General features: G+C 37.6%; 1 long non-coding RNA gene across 1 annotated transcript; it reads right to left on the bottom strand.

Moving 5' to 3' along the window:
* Positions 1–704: 704 nt before the first annotated feature.
* Positions 705–13,596, bottom strand: LOC143670031 (uncharacterized). The gene is made up of 3 exons (XR_013169219.1): positions 13,488–13,596; positions 3,011–3,104; positions 705–936 (listed from the first exon to the last, which is right to left on the bottom strand). It is a non-coding gene; the product is annotated as an uncharacterized LOC143670031 (long non-coding RNA).
* Between the last annotated feature and the right edge of the window lie 812 nt (positions 13,597–14,408).

Raw genomic sequence — 14,408 nt, forward strand, 5'->3', positions numbered from 1 at the left:
ATGCATATTATATATATGCAAATGTATCAGAAGAATATGGAAAGATAGGTACTGAAAGTTTTTATAATTAATCACATTAATTAATTATATTAATGTGGTTAATTCTGGGACAGTTGGGGTAATGGAGGGACAGATGAGCTAAAACTATAATTTAGCGTTTGGTATATATCTGAGGGCTTGAATTTCAATATATTACATGTAATATTTAAAGCAATACAATTATATTTTAAAGAATGTTAGTAGTGACATTCAGAGAGGATTGAAATCTGGATATTTTTTCATATGAGTCATCAATTCTGAAGCTGCTGGCCAGAATAAGTAAATTTTCTCTGTCTTTACTGATCTGCTGAATTAGAATGGGAGTTGACAGCAAGAGAAAGAGAGGTTTGCACTCTGGAAGTATCACATAGTTGGAATTATTCTTTGTAGACAACAGCAAAGAGAATGGAAAGGAATCATAAGAGGCCCAGAGTGTGAGGGATCTGTTTGATTTATTATTCAGTTAAAACCTCTAAAGAGGGAAATAAGACCTCGTGGTCAACGTTGATTTATATTCTCTCATTTCACAATTCAATGAGTGAATCAGGTGGGTATTGCCAAAAACTAGTTACGGATTTCACCCAAAGACACATAATTGTGTTTGTAGTCAAAGTGTCGGTTTCATTCTATTCCTGTGATTTTATTTTTAAGTCATCTGTTTTATTTCATTTTTATTTATTTTATTCTTTACCCACTCAGACCACAATGATGGGAGGTAGCTACTTAGTATTTAGTCATTTTCCATGCATCCCTTTGGTTTAATTCTGGATCTCTCTTGCATTGCTCTAGAAATAGGTGAGCTGCTTGCCATTCCTATCTCTTCACCACACCATATCCATACTGAGATACTGAGCCACTGTTAGCCTCATTCAGAAGACGCATTTTAACTCTCTACTCCTAGAAGCAAGGGAAATAAAATTTAGAACATTTTGGCTTTTGCTGTAACTTAGCCTGTTTAGAAAGTGGAATGATTCAGTCCTCTGTTGGATTTAGGCTGGCTGAATTAAAGAGATTTAATTTAGGGATTAAAGAGATTTCTTCAATTTCAGTATTAGAGGTGATATTCTATGTCTTTCGGAGGGAGCATTGATGATTTTAAAATGGGAGTTTAAAAGAATACGTTTGTAAAACCTAAAATCTAAACATAAATTAAGTATTTCTTCTCAAAAATAGGCTCCCACAAACTGTACCAAACCATGAAAATATTCTTATCTTTAAATCAGTAATTCCATTTTGGAAATCTATGCAAAATAAAAGAAAACAAAATGTGGGAAAAGCTATATGCATTTAAATGGCCATTGGTCAGTATTTATAACCATTAAAAAAAACTGAAAACCACTAGAATATACAATAGTAAGGTAATGATTCCATAAAATGTAAAAATTCAGTCTTACAGTCCTAAACAGTCATTATAATGAGTGAAAATGAAAAAGATTTAGTAACATAAAAAATACATGAGAAATTAGAGAGAAGGAAGATGAAAATTCGTATGGTCACTGTGGTTAAAGCAATGCACAGATGAAGTTGGGGAAAAAGACCACAAAGTAACGAAAAAGACCCTATAATCCTAATTTTCAAATTTTTATAATGTGCCCAACTCTTTGATTAAAAGCATTTATAAACTAATAATGCATATTCACGAAAAAGTTTAATTCCTTTTAAGCAAGCAGGAAGCTGGAATAAGGGGGTGAATCATCATATATCATCATACCAAATCTATAAACCTCTCTGGTTATATCTCCATATCTGCATTCTCTATGCCAAATTGCCAACACACACAATCATATATGTACATACATAAACACACCCTATTACACAGACACATATATGCACACACCCTATCATGCATGCATCCACACATAAACACACACTGTCACACACACAGTATCACACATGCACATACACACACATCTTTTTATGCACACATATATACACACACCCTATCACATGTATCCACACAAAAAACACACCCCATCACTTACACACACACACACACACACACACACACACACACACACACGCTTCTCCACAAACAAGAAGCTAGGTCCTGCAGGCATTCCTGTGCCTTTCTAGTTTTGGGGTACATTTCTAACAGGCTGTCATCAGCTTGGGGATAGCATGCCTTTATGCTCCTTTCTTCAGAGAACAATCGTCTTTCTGCTGCATCACTCTTCCTGGAACCATCCAGCATTATAGTCATCTGAAATGATGCTATCAACATATGTTTACACCCCCAAAAAAGAGCAGAATAGGATCAGCCCAGGCATTTTACCAGCAGATCTCAGATAATCCATCAAAGAACATGCTTTACTATAGGATCATATAGATTAATCAATAATTTTCAAGATTGCTTAAATGCTCCCCAAAAGTGAGCATTTTCCCTATTAAATCCTCAGCAAGGAAGATGCAATGCCACCATCCCCTCAACTTCCAACATGCATGCACACACACACACACACACACACACACACACACACACACACAACGACACACACTCCCCTATCAAAGCATTCTGAATAACTCAATGACTAGAGAAAGCTTTAAAGGATCTTCCAAGCTATTATTTTTTAAAAGCAATAACAGCAACTAAAAACGAAAAATTTACTACTGCAACCAGAAGTGCGCTGAATATTTAATTGCCGTTATTTTTAATATTAACCATACGAGCAAGGAATTATCTAGTAAGCTTGATTTTACTGGTGAGACAGGATTCAGAGAAGGTAAGTAGTTTTCACTCATTCTCACAGCTGCAAATGGTAGAGGTTTGATCCATATAAACCCTCAGTTCAAGTTCTTAACCACCGCCCGAAGTCCCTCCCACAGTCATTAAGTTAAGCTCTTTATCAGAGTCACAATGTATACTTGGGCAGGTTGTACACTGCATAAGTCTAGAGAGCACTATTTACTTTGTAGTCCATGTGACTGATATCCCAAAATTTGGACAACATATAGCCTGACAATTATATAGTACCTGCATGACTCTTCTTGATGTTTCTCTCTTTTCCTCTGTGTATAAACACTGCTTCCATCTTCTCAGCTCAGCCCTCACCTTCATAAAGTTCTCTCTAATTGACATAGGCAAAATAAGATTCAGTCAGGTTGGGATCACAAGACTAACACTGATGAAGTGAGATCTTGGCCAGTAGAGATGCCTTTGTCTTTCTTTAGTAGCCTCCAAAGGACCAAACCCGAGGCTGGTCACAGACAGGTACTTAAGAGATGCACATTAACTGATTGATGGTTTCCTAGGAACACTGCTGCAAATCATATAAAGGGATCATTAGGGAATATTAGGAGAAGTTTTGTAATTGGTATGAAACATACTTCAGATGATCGATTGGAATGCAGTGTTGTACGTGGGATTCACAAAGGAGCAGAAGAAGATACCTAGTATCTACCGATGAAAGTTTAAATTAAAGTTCATTTGCTCCAGGGCTACAGAGAAGCAAAATGAAATGATTTGTACTGGTATGAATATTCAGCGTGTGATCTTCTGACTCAACCACCATGGAAGTTACTGACAGTTCTAGAAGTGATTTAAGAGTATAATTATAAAAATTTCTAAAATAAACCAAATATAGTGATAAGAAAGAAACAAGACTGTAAATTCTGCTTGCTGTTCTCACACTGTAGTTTTTTTGCTTGCAGGCCTCTGACCAATTAATTGCATTTGTCAATGTGATTCCCCTTTTATAGATGGCAAAACTGAGATTCAAAATGAGTGATGAAGCAGGGGAAAGCTCTGCCATTCAATTTTTTGTAAACACTAAGAAGATATTTTTTAGAAGATAAGAAATGAGAGAGCATTATAGATCTAGGTTCTCTGGCCTTCTTTTATCCCAATGGCCTGTGCTGAGCCAGTTCTAGGAGGAACAGAGAATACCAAATGCATAATAACTATGTCAGAGAAATGAAATATAAAACCTTTATTGCATGCACACAATACATCCATGCACACACCCATACACATTCACACACAAACTCATTAAAACAAAAGCAGATTTTTCAGCCAATAAATACAACCTTCCAACTAGCTTCTGACTTCATTTAAGAAAATAAAGGATGCAAAGCTGTGCATTTATCTCTGGGACATGAGTACGACATCCCAGACATTATATGCCACTTTAGAAGTCAAGAAAAGGAGGGAGAGGGAAGACAAGAGACCTGGCCAGGGCTCAACAGCATCCATTTTCTCATGCTAACGCCTTTAAAGAACTCTTCAGCAGCGTCACTCTAGGAGTAGGTATGCGTGTAAAGCCTGGTCTCTTCAGAGTCTACAACTTTACCGACCCTCAGAACATTAAGGCCATAAATGGACAAAAGAAGCATTTCCTTGAATTAGCATGAATCATTTCGCTGGAGATAGTGTAACTACCAGTAATTTTCATATCAATTGAAATTATATTCCACTTATTTTATGCTCCTCCACTTGACTGTGCTAATAATATGGACCTGTGCAATTAAAACTTTTCATCTTCTAAGAGCTCACATTTCCAAGGATTATATATTGAGACATCTCCGGTGCAGTCAAATGCGTAACCATTCTCTTGCTGGAGTTAAGAACTGCTAATTGAGAGTCTTCACCTCAGAGGGTACATACAAAATAGACGGAAATGGACTTAGCATTTTTATGCCACCCCATTTTTACCACCAGTTCATCCATAAAATGAATATTTCTTACACAAACCTCTGTCCCAGCCCTAAGAAGGAAAGTGGTGACTAACACTGTGGAATTGTAATTAAAGATACAGTGTTCCTCTTCCATTTCATGCTTATGCTCTCTTGAGAGCAGATAAGCAATCTATTACCACAATGCTATTGCCTAACAAACCTCTCAGAAATTCAGTGGCTCAAACATCTGCTGGTCAGTGATTTAGGCTGGGCGCTCCTGTGCCCTCAAGTTGAGAGAGGGTCAGTGTGTCTTGGATGATCACATGGAAAATGTCTACAATAATTTGGCCTTGCTCCACATGCCTCATCCTCCAACAGCCACACCTGGTATGTTCACACGGCAAAGGCACAGGAAGGAGAGCAGAAGTGGAAATGTCCCCTGCTAGCACTGCAACTGCTAATATCCTATTGCTTAAAGCAAGTCACGCAGCCAAACAGAATAAATGGGTGGTAAAAAACAAAAACCAAACAAGAAAAACCTCCACCTCTTGATGGAAGCTTTACAAAGTCGCATTGCTAAGGGCATAGATGCAAAGAATGGAAGAACTGGAACCATTAAAACAAGTTATCTATCTATCATTAAGCATAAACACGTGAACTGACCAGGAAGGTCATATTTTTAGGCCATAGGTACCGATTTACCTGAGCAAACTTTTTTTTTCACTGTTTGCACTGAACAGATGAAAAAGAAACTTAAAGAAGATACAGTGGACATTATCATTCTACTGATCCCACCCGTCTTTGAAATTCTCTGTCAAAGTTTGTACTTATTAACATGGAACCATCATTCTCTCTCATCCAGGTACTTAAACTGAAGATTTAGTAACTATATTAGTTTCCTAGGGCTGTAGCAACAAATTACCATAAATTAGGTAGATTAAAGCAACAAGAATTTATTTTCACAGCTATGGATCCTAGAAACCCAAAACCAAGATTTGGGCAGGGTTGGTTCTTTCCACAGGCTCTAAGGAAAAATCTATTCCATACCCTTCTCTCCTAGCTTCTGGTGGCTGCCATCTACCCTTGGTATTTCTTGTCTTATAGACACGTCCTGCCTGATCTCTGCCTCCATCTTGTGGGTTCTCGTTTGTTTAGTTTCTTCCTTTCTCTTATACAGGCACTCATAATTGGATTAGGGCTGTTCTCAATCCAGGATGGTCTTATGCCAACTTGCTTAACTCGATATACTTGCAAACTTGCTTAACTCAATGTACTTGCCAAGACCCTTTTTCCAAATAAAGTCACAGTCACAGGTTTGGGGGGACAGATCTTTGAAGAGACCAACATTCAGCCTCCTACAGCAACCCCAAAACCTTTGAGATTCTTCAGTTATAATGCCAGCTCATAGATAACATAATTATAAATAAATAATAATAATTACTATGGGTTATTAAATCATAACTGTTTGCCAACCTCCATGTTAAGTTGTGTTTTCTTGCTTAGTACAATATACATTATTTCTCAATTTCGTGGGTGAAATTAAGACCTAAAACTAAATTTGAACTCAAGTCTGAGTAATTCAACATGTTTTTAATCTTAATCCCATTCCTGTTAGTGTGAAACCATTGTAAATAGGATCTTTTGAAAATGTTATTGTTAGGGTGTGGCCAGCCAAATCCCAATGAGTCTTAATCCTATTACTGGGAGCCTTGTAAAATCATGGGATGGAGCATGAATCCAGCAGCCAGGAGAACCCAGAAGAGACAGGAGAGAACACTGCCATGTGATATGAAGCAGGAATACAAACCAAGTAACCCCAGGGGTCACTGGTACCAAGCATGAGAGCATTATAGACTTTGGGGATAAAAGCGCCTCTTTGGACCTCTCCTAGTCTCAAAACTGTGAGCCAATAAATTCCTGTTATTTAAACCGACCCATCATGTCGTATTTGTCATAGCATCCTTGAAACTGTGAAACCATCCTTCAAAGCTGAACACAGGGTGTATTTCACAAGGGATATTCTGATCCATTCTTATGACTTAGAAAATCAATTTGAGTCTTGTCTGGCAGCACTCTCTGAATACGGATGTGTTAGCCCAGATTAAGACTGTGCTATTCCGTGCTTAGAACATCGCTATTCCTCCCCAGAGTTTACAAAAACAAACAAACAAAAAAAGTAGATTTGAAAGAGACAAAAGAAAAGTTCCAATGCATTTTCTCTGCATAATGGATTTAGTAGTTGAATTTGGTAAAAGGAAGTTTTATTTTTCCTTTTAAGTGCCTCTTTATTTAAACATATATAGCCTGTCAGTCTGTCACCCTCTTCCAAAATGAGCTGACAGGAAAGAAAAGAGTCAAAGGATGTGTCTAATGGGGTACCAAATTAGCACATGAAAAAAAACAAACATGTCCTGCTCATTATGAATTGTTAATGGTCTGTTTACTGCTGAAGCTGTCACAAAAAACTAGAGAGTCTGGTAAGTCAATAATTTATTTGAGACTGTAGAATTAATTAGGAAGACAGTTAAATAATTATGGGAAAGCAAAAAATATGTTTGGATGTTTTGTTTGTATAATCTAGTGGTGTTTGGATACTGCATGAAATGAAAAAGAGAAGTTATACAGGCAGAAAGGTAATAAATTTTCTAGATATTTCTGAATTATTAGGTTTTGATCAAGTCCATTTTCACTTGACCCCTTCAAAGAAATCTCAAGCAGCAAGCAACCCTGAGCTGCATTAATGTCTAACAGTATTCAAATGATTTTATATTTCATTTAAAAGCTGTTGGGCAAATACAGAGTCGCCTGGCTTTATCCTTGTTCCTTTTTGAGGTTAGATAATGAATAAATAATGTTTCACTTTTGCATCTTGAATATCACTTGATATCAACAATGAAAAGTAATAGTAATATAAGTGTATTTTAGAGTAACTGTCTTTATAGGCTTCAAGTCACTGGATAGACTTTAAAGAAATAAGATTTAACTAGAAATAAAAATCCATGAAATAATATTTTCCATGCTGGAATTATAACTGTCCTATCTGTTTCAATAGGTGTTTCCATGCTGTGGTGGTTAGATTCAGTTGTCAACTTGGCCAGGTGAAGGCACCTAGTTCTGTGGCTGTGGACTTGAGCCAATAGTACATGAACCTCATCTGTTGCTGATTACGTCTGCAGTCGGCTAGGAGGCATGCCTGCTACAATGAATGACGTTTGACTTAATTGGCTGCTGCTTAAATGAGAGAGTGCAATGAGAGAGCAAGCAGCTCAGCCTACCTCATCTGAGCACTCGCAGCTCAGCCCAGGCCTTTGGAGATGCAGAGAGAAATCACCCCGGGGAAAGCTGTTAGAACCCAGAGACCTAGAGAGAAGGCCAGCAGAGACCATCCTGTGCCTTCCCAAGTAAGCAAGAACCTCAGATGAAAGTTAGCTGCCTTTCCTCTGAAGAACTAATGAAATAAATCCCCTTTTATTAAAAGCCAATCCATCTCTGGTGCATTGCATTCTGGCAGCTAGCAAACTAGAACACATGCCTTCATATTCACCTATTTTAATAAAGAAAATGCTTGGTGATCTGATTACAGGAAATAATTTGTTATAGCAAACAGTGCTTCGTAGATTGGACCTGGTTATGCTCTGTACTGACAGCAATAGAACTCTACTAGGCACAGCTGATGGTTCTTCCCATCTGTTGCATCTACAACTCAATGTGCCCTTCTGTCTTTTACGTTCACTTGTAAGGAAAAATCATCACTATGAAAACATCCACCAAAAACCTTTTTTAAAAAAATATAGTCCTTGGAAAGCAAAGTTAAAACTTGGATTACTTATTGGACACTTTTATTTTTATTTTGTAAAATCACTAGAGAGAAAACTAAATGTGTCAACAGGAAAGAGGCACAGGAAACAAAATCTTGAAAAATTACATTCCGATTCTAGAAAGCATCACAATATACCATACAAAATTCATTTCCACTGCTACAAAGGGTCTTGCCCTCGATTCTCATTCTTCTTTCTGCACCTCCTTATGGAGGAGAAGCCAGAAAAGTCAGTCCTAAAACATGCCTTAGGATGATATGGGATTTGGATAGTTTTATAGATTAAAAAAAAAAAACTTAAAATCATTATCATCATCATCATCAACATGGAAGGAAAACCTTGGACTTCCTGATGCTTCCTATCTGCAACTTTGGTTTCCCTCATCGGTCACCCACCATCCCACGATCAGGTCTCTAGGCCATAGTATAGGCACTCTCAGGAAGATCTGAGAACTAGAAGAATGCTGAGAAATGATCAAGTTTTTGGAAAAGAATTTCCGTTATCCAAACTGGTCTGGTTTTTGAAGTACATGACAGAGGAAGAGGCTGGCAGGGAGGGAATCAGAAGCTCAAGGGCAGGACAGGAGCCGCGATAACTAAATAGCCTCAGGTTCAGTCTCCCTTATGAGCAGGGTGGGACATTGAGAACTAAACCTACTGCTGTCATGAGTCCAGGAAACCCAGATGTGAGGACGAAAGTTAGAACGGTCCACCTTGGCCCAACCTAAAATGTTAGCATGGGATTTAGAACCAGTTCCCCTTCTTTACTACATCAAATAATATATATATATATATATATATATTTTTTTTTTTTTTTTCAGAAATGTAATTACAGATGCAAATCCCCATCCTTTGGTTGGCAGAGATGTGTGCACAAACTACTACCTGGATTGGTCCCCTTGTTATCTACAAAAGTTGGGGCAATAAATATTTGCTGAAAAGAAATCAAAGTGAGAGAAAGAAACAATCAAGAGCTACTTTCTGAGTTCTTTTCTTTCTTTGTCAGGCTTCCATGGGTAAATAAATAGAGATAGGAAGTTTTACTAGGCCAGCTGGCTGGCAAGCACTGCCTTTAAGCATTGGAAACATCAGGGCATTCAAGAGATATCAGATCAGCTGGAAACTACCCCACAAGACTGTATGATTTGGAATTTCACTTGCCTGAAGTTACTAGGCTGGATGATCTCACAAACCCCCTTTACTTCTCTACTTCTAGAGCCACCTCGTTGTATGGAATCCAGGATGTCCTTAGGCCTGGCCCTTATTTATAGAAGCCATTTGGATAAAAGCAGAGCCTGCAACTGTAGTTCTTTAAGCCAGGAGCTCTCAAAAGTCTTCAAGCTCATGGGTGCTAGATCATGAGTTCAGTTAGCATCAGTCCTTTCTGGGGAAAGTTAATCATTATTTTAGATAGTTGCTTTTTTTGTATTAAGAAGACATTTCTTTTATTAAGTATCTGATAGAATATATTTGGGTATTTATTGTCACTTTTCCAAAGTCAATATTTAATAAGTACAAAATGGTAGCACTCTTTCTAGCCCCCTACTTTTCTGCCTTCCTTCCCTCTTTGTCTCTCTCTCTCTCTCTCTCTCTCTCTCTCTCTCTCTCTCTATATATATATATATATATATATATATATATATATATATATATATATATATCTTTCTTTTTAATGCATTGGTCTGTAAAATCTCAAACACTAAGATTGACTCTCCAAGAAGATTTCTGTGGTTACTCAGACTCATAAAGAGAGCATATATTGTCGTTCATTCACTCACACCCAAATATTAAGCATGTACTCTGTGCCAGGCACTGTTCTAGACACTTGTCATATATCTTTCACCAAAATATGAGATAAAACGCCCTATGGTCTTGGAGCTTATCTTCTCATTGGTAGGTGACAGATAATAAATAACAAAAATTTAACAGATAAGCAGCAAGGTTGTATACCATAGGTACATGAGCCTTAGCAAGAGGCTGTAATACCTGAATTCAATTCATTTTGAATCACTTTTTTTTTTTTTGAGCATCTTCCTATACCACCCTGCAATCTAGGCTTGATTTATTTAGAGATTAATAGATCAACCCATTCTTCGAGGCATTCACTTTATAATTCAGAATATGAAATGCGACACTGTTTCCCACCCTAAATCATGAGTTCTTTGATTTTAAGGACTAATAATGGATTTTTAAAATTTCCATAAGTTTCATGGAAACTTATGGTACATCCTAGCTGTTAAAAGTGTACAAACACACGTTTTCTTGTATCATCGCTGTACCCCTGACATCCATAGTTCCTTTTTCTTTTTCCTGACTGATAAGCTTGGCCTCAAGTTCAGTCCTCTCAACCCACAATTCAAGTATACGGCTTACCAAATGTAGTGTGCAATGGTGGAGACATTGACATAGGATGTATTTGACAGTGCACAAAATGTGGGGTGCCATCAAACTGCTCTGCTCAGTCCGAGAATGTGAGCATTTCGAAGCTTCGTTTTGCTTTCAAAGACAACAAATAGTTCTCTGAATACGCATATTAAGAACCCAGTTCAAATCCTAAAATGAAAATTTTTTTTAATTAAATGAGTTCTCCTTGATTCAGATTCTGTTACTAATCAGGTTTAGTAGGTACTTGAATGGTTATGTTTTCCCTAAAAATTGTTGCACAGGTTGGAGATCACAGAGAGATGATGCAAATGAACTGGCAGTTTAAAACAAATTAAAAAACAGTGTCAGATATTAACATGCAAAATGCCAATACTGCATATGTACAACAATGAATGGAATATGGAATAGGATTTTTTATTTTTATTTGACTGCCAGCTTATGGTAGTGGGTATTTCACAAGCTGGGAGAGGGGAGGAGAAAACAAGGAAATGCTATTCCAATTGTTGAGCCCATAAGACCCATCAGGTTCCTGCTTCCGGTGAAAGCAAATTGTAGGTTAGAAAGAGACCTGGTACAGGTGAAGGAGACCTTAACAAATGGAGCTGGGAAAGAGCCAGATTTTGTATGCAAGGGGTGCTTTGGGGAATAAAACCTTCTGGCATTTTGGTTGTGTTTATCCCAAAATGTTTGTGGGGGAGAACACAGTTTATTTGCATTTTGTAAGCAAATGATGATAATAATAGGCTTCTGAGAGATATAAATCAGAGAAGATTGAATAAAAACAGAAAAATTTGAATATGCATGCTTTGACCCACTCCCATCTTCCTAAGCAGAGCTTCTCAGACCAAAAAAACAGGGTAGGTGGGGCAGTCAGTTAGCTTTGCATTTTCTAATTTTGTATAGGGAATGAATCAGAGTTCCCTACTCCCTTACTAGGTTGGATTTCTGGTTGGGAAACACGAAGGGCTGTTTGTGAATATCCCCTTTCCCCTGAGCCCTCCTCCTGCCAGACTGCAGCTTGGACATTTGATGACTAGGATGTTAGACCAACTTCTTCTCAGCCCTTCTTATTCAAAAATCAGGGCTTTCGAGTCAATAAACTTCAGCTTGTCCTCAAACTTGATGTAGACATAATAATTGCTCCACATCGATTTGAGTAAATAAACCCCTCATTATACTAAGCAATCTGTTCATCTAATTTGATAGAAAAGACATATAGGCACTTAATAATTTTTTTGACATAGATAGAATGAGATTTTCTGACTCAACTGTAGGAAAAAGCTTATTAAAGCTTATTTAGCTCATTGAGTCTTTAATTCTAAAAATATTTATTAAATGTACAGGCAGTACTTAGGTGGGCAATTTCCTTTTTTTTCTTCTAAGTTAGTTGTAATTATTCACAGGTGCTTGAAAAGCCCATCTCCCAAAACAAATCAACCAAAATTATATATCGTTCTTTAATCTTCTGTAGTTTTCTTCCAAATAATCTCTCTGTCCCACACTTGTGATTACAGATATATTGTGATTCTGTCAGGTAATCATTTCACTTAAATCTCATGACTTGCCACTGAAGTCAGTATATAAAATAAGTTCCTCTTAGCAGAAATGGAAGAAACCTCACAGATGAGTCCATCCTCAAATCTCCCTTCAAAAAATTTAAAAAAGTATTTTTTTGCATTTCTTTCCAGGTGATATATACAGTTTAAAACATAAAATAATAATGAACATGAATTTATAATGTAAATCAGTGATCCATTGCCCTTACTGTTTTCCAATCTGAGTCCTGCACCCCAGAGAGAACCACATTGATCTGTTTCTGCATTTTTGTTTTCTCAGGTGCTTACCTACATGTCACTCAATAATATTTCTAGCTTGGTCTTTTTATCTTTTCATCCCTCCATCCAATCATTCTAGAAATATGTGCTTATTGCATGTCAGCACTTTTCTAGGGACATAAATTAAGAAATGTTTTAAAATCATACCTATTTGACCTATTCTTGAAAATATGTTGTAACCTCTTTGTTGATGAACTTCTGTTCATTCTCTTAGTTATTATGATTTATTCCTTTTGTAGACCAATATAAGAGGCCTTGAGAAAAGGGGAAAGATAAGTATTGTTACAGTCCATCACCTCCAATAGAAATGTTCTGATTGTCTCTTTATGGAAATTCCTTGGATGCATAAGAACCTGAAAGGAGATGAGCTCATTTTACCATGGCAAAAGTGGTTCAGTCACCTGGAGGGGCAGAAAAGCACTGGTCTAGGAGTTAGAACACATCCGTTGCCTGGTTGGTCACAGTAATATCCACAGGGCTTGTCAAATAAAATGAGCTAACAGCGATATTTATTACTATAAGTAATGTAGTTAGTAATCTTTTAGCTCATTCTATTTGCCAAGGGCTGTGGATGCTACAGTGACTCTCATTTAAAGAAGGTGTTAATGTTACCCCATCTGGCAGATGAAACATCTAAGGCCTAGAGAAGTAAACAAAACTTTCTCAAAGCTTTATTACAGAACTAGAATTAAAATCTAGTCTGCATCTGGAGCCCATGCCTATCTCAGGCTCCTCTTTCAGTTACAGTGGAATCAATAAACATTAGCTGAAGGTCTATAATTTGCCACTTGTAGCCTCACCTCTGACTCCAGCCATGTCTGGGTGGAAAGTTCTTTCAAGTCTTCAATTCCTGATTCCCATCATACTAATAGCTTTTATCCTCAAGCATGTGCCCTTGTCCTCTCTAATACCATGGATACCAGCAGCACCTAGCTTTGTCTTTGATTATGTGTAGCTGGGAAGTGTTTGTGAGTTAACATCCAGGAAGTTTGTCTTCAAAACCTGGAGGGCAGAAGCTGCCGGACCACCATTCCCACCTCCCCTGCTTTGGGAAGATCAGTCTAAGAAACTTTCTCCAGTCTTCTCAGAAGGTCCCAGGGGGTCAGGCCCCCGGGGTTCCACAGCAGCAACTTCTAAAACACATTCTTATATTAGCTTTTCCTCTTTCCCTGTCTCCACTTTCCTTCCTATTGCCTAAGATCACTTACCCAATAAACCACTTGCACAAGTGCTTTTGTCCCTAGGATTGCTTTCAAGGAAACCAAGTTAAGACTTAGAGTAAGAAGTAACCTGATAAATCATGATAAGTGCTAAGATAGGGGGTGATGTGAGAACATAGAGTGAGGTGTACTTAGTCCAGGGAAGTTAGGAGGACTCATAGAAGCCTTTTGGAGAAAGCCTTACCTGAAACATAACTACAATTATGCAAGGAAGTGCAATTATTCTTCACATGGAAAGAATATCATAAGCAAAACAGAACAAAACATGCAACACGGACATTTCTTTCTTTATCTATTATTTCAGTAATTATTTATGGACTGGCACACATGCTAGAAGATACAATGACTCAGCCCTCATGGGACTTATGGGAAAAGACCAACAACTGATGAACAAAAAACTATTATAGGCAGACAGGGGCGTGCTAGACGTGCTCAGGAGACAGTAAAGAGGCAGTGAGTGGGCGAGGATAGAGTAGGGGGAACTAGTGCAAGGTTTAGGAG

This window comes from Tamandua tetradactyla, chromosome 26, assembly GCF_023851605.1.
Source record: "Tamandua tetradactyla isolate mTamTet1 chromosome 26, mTamTet1.pri, whole genome shotgun sequence".
Taxonomy (NCBI): domain Eukaryota; kingdom Metazoa; phylum Chordata; class Mammalia; order Pilosa; family Myrmecophagidae; genus Tamandua; species Tamandua tetradactyla.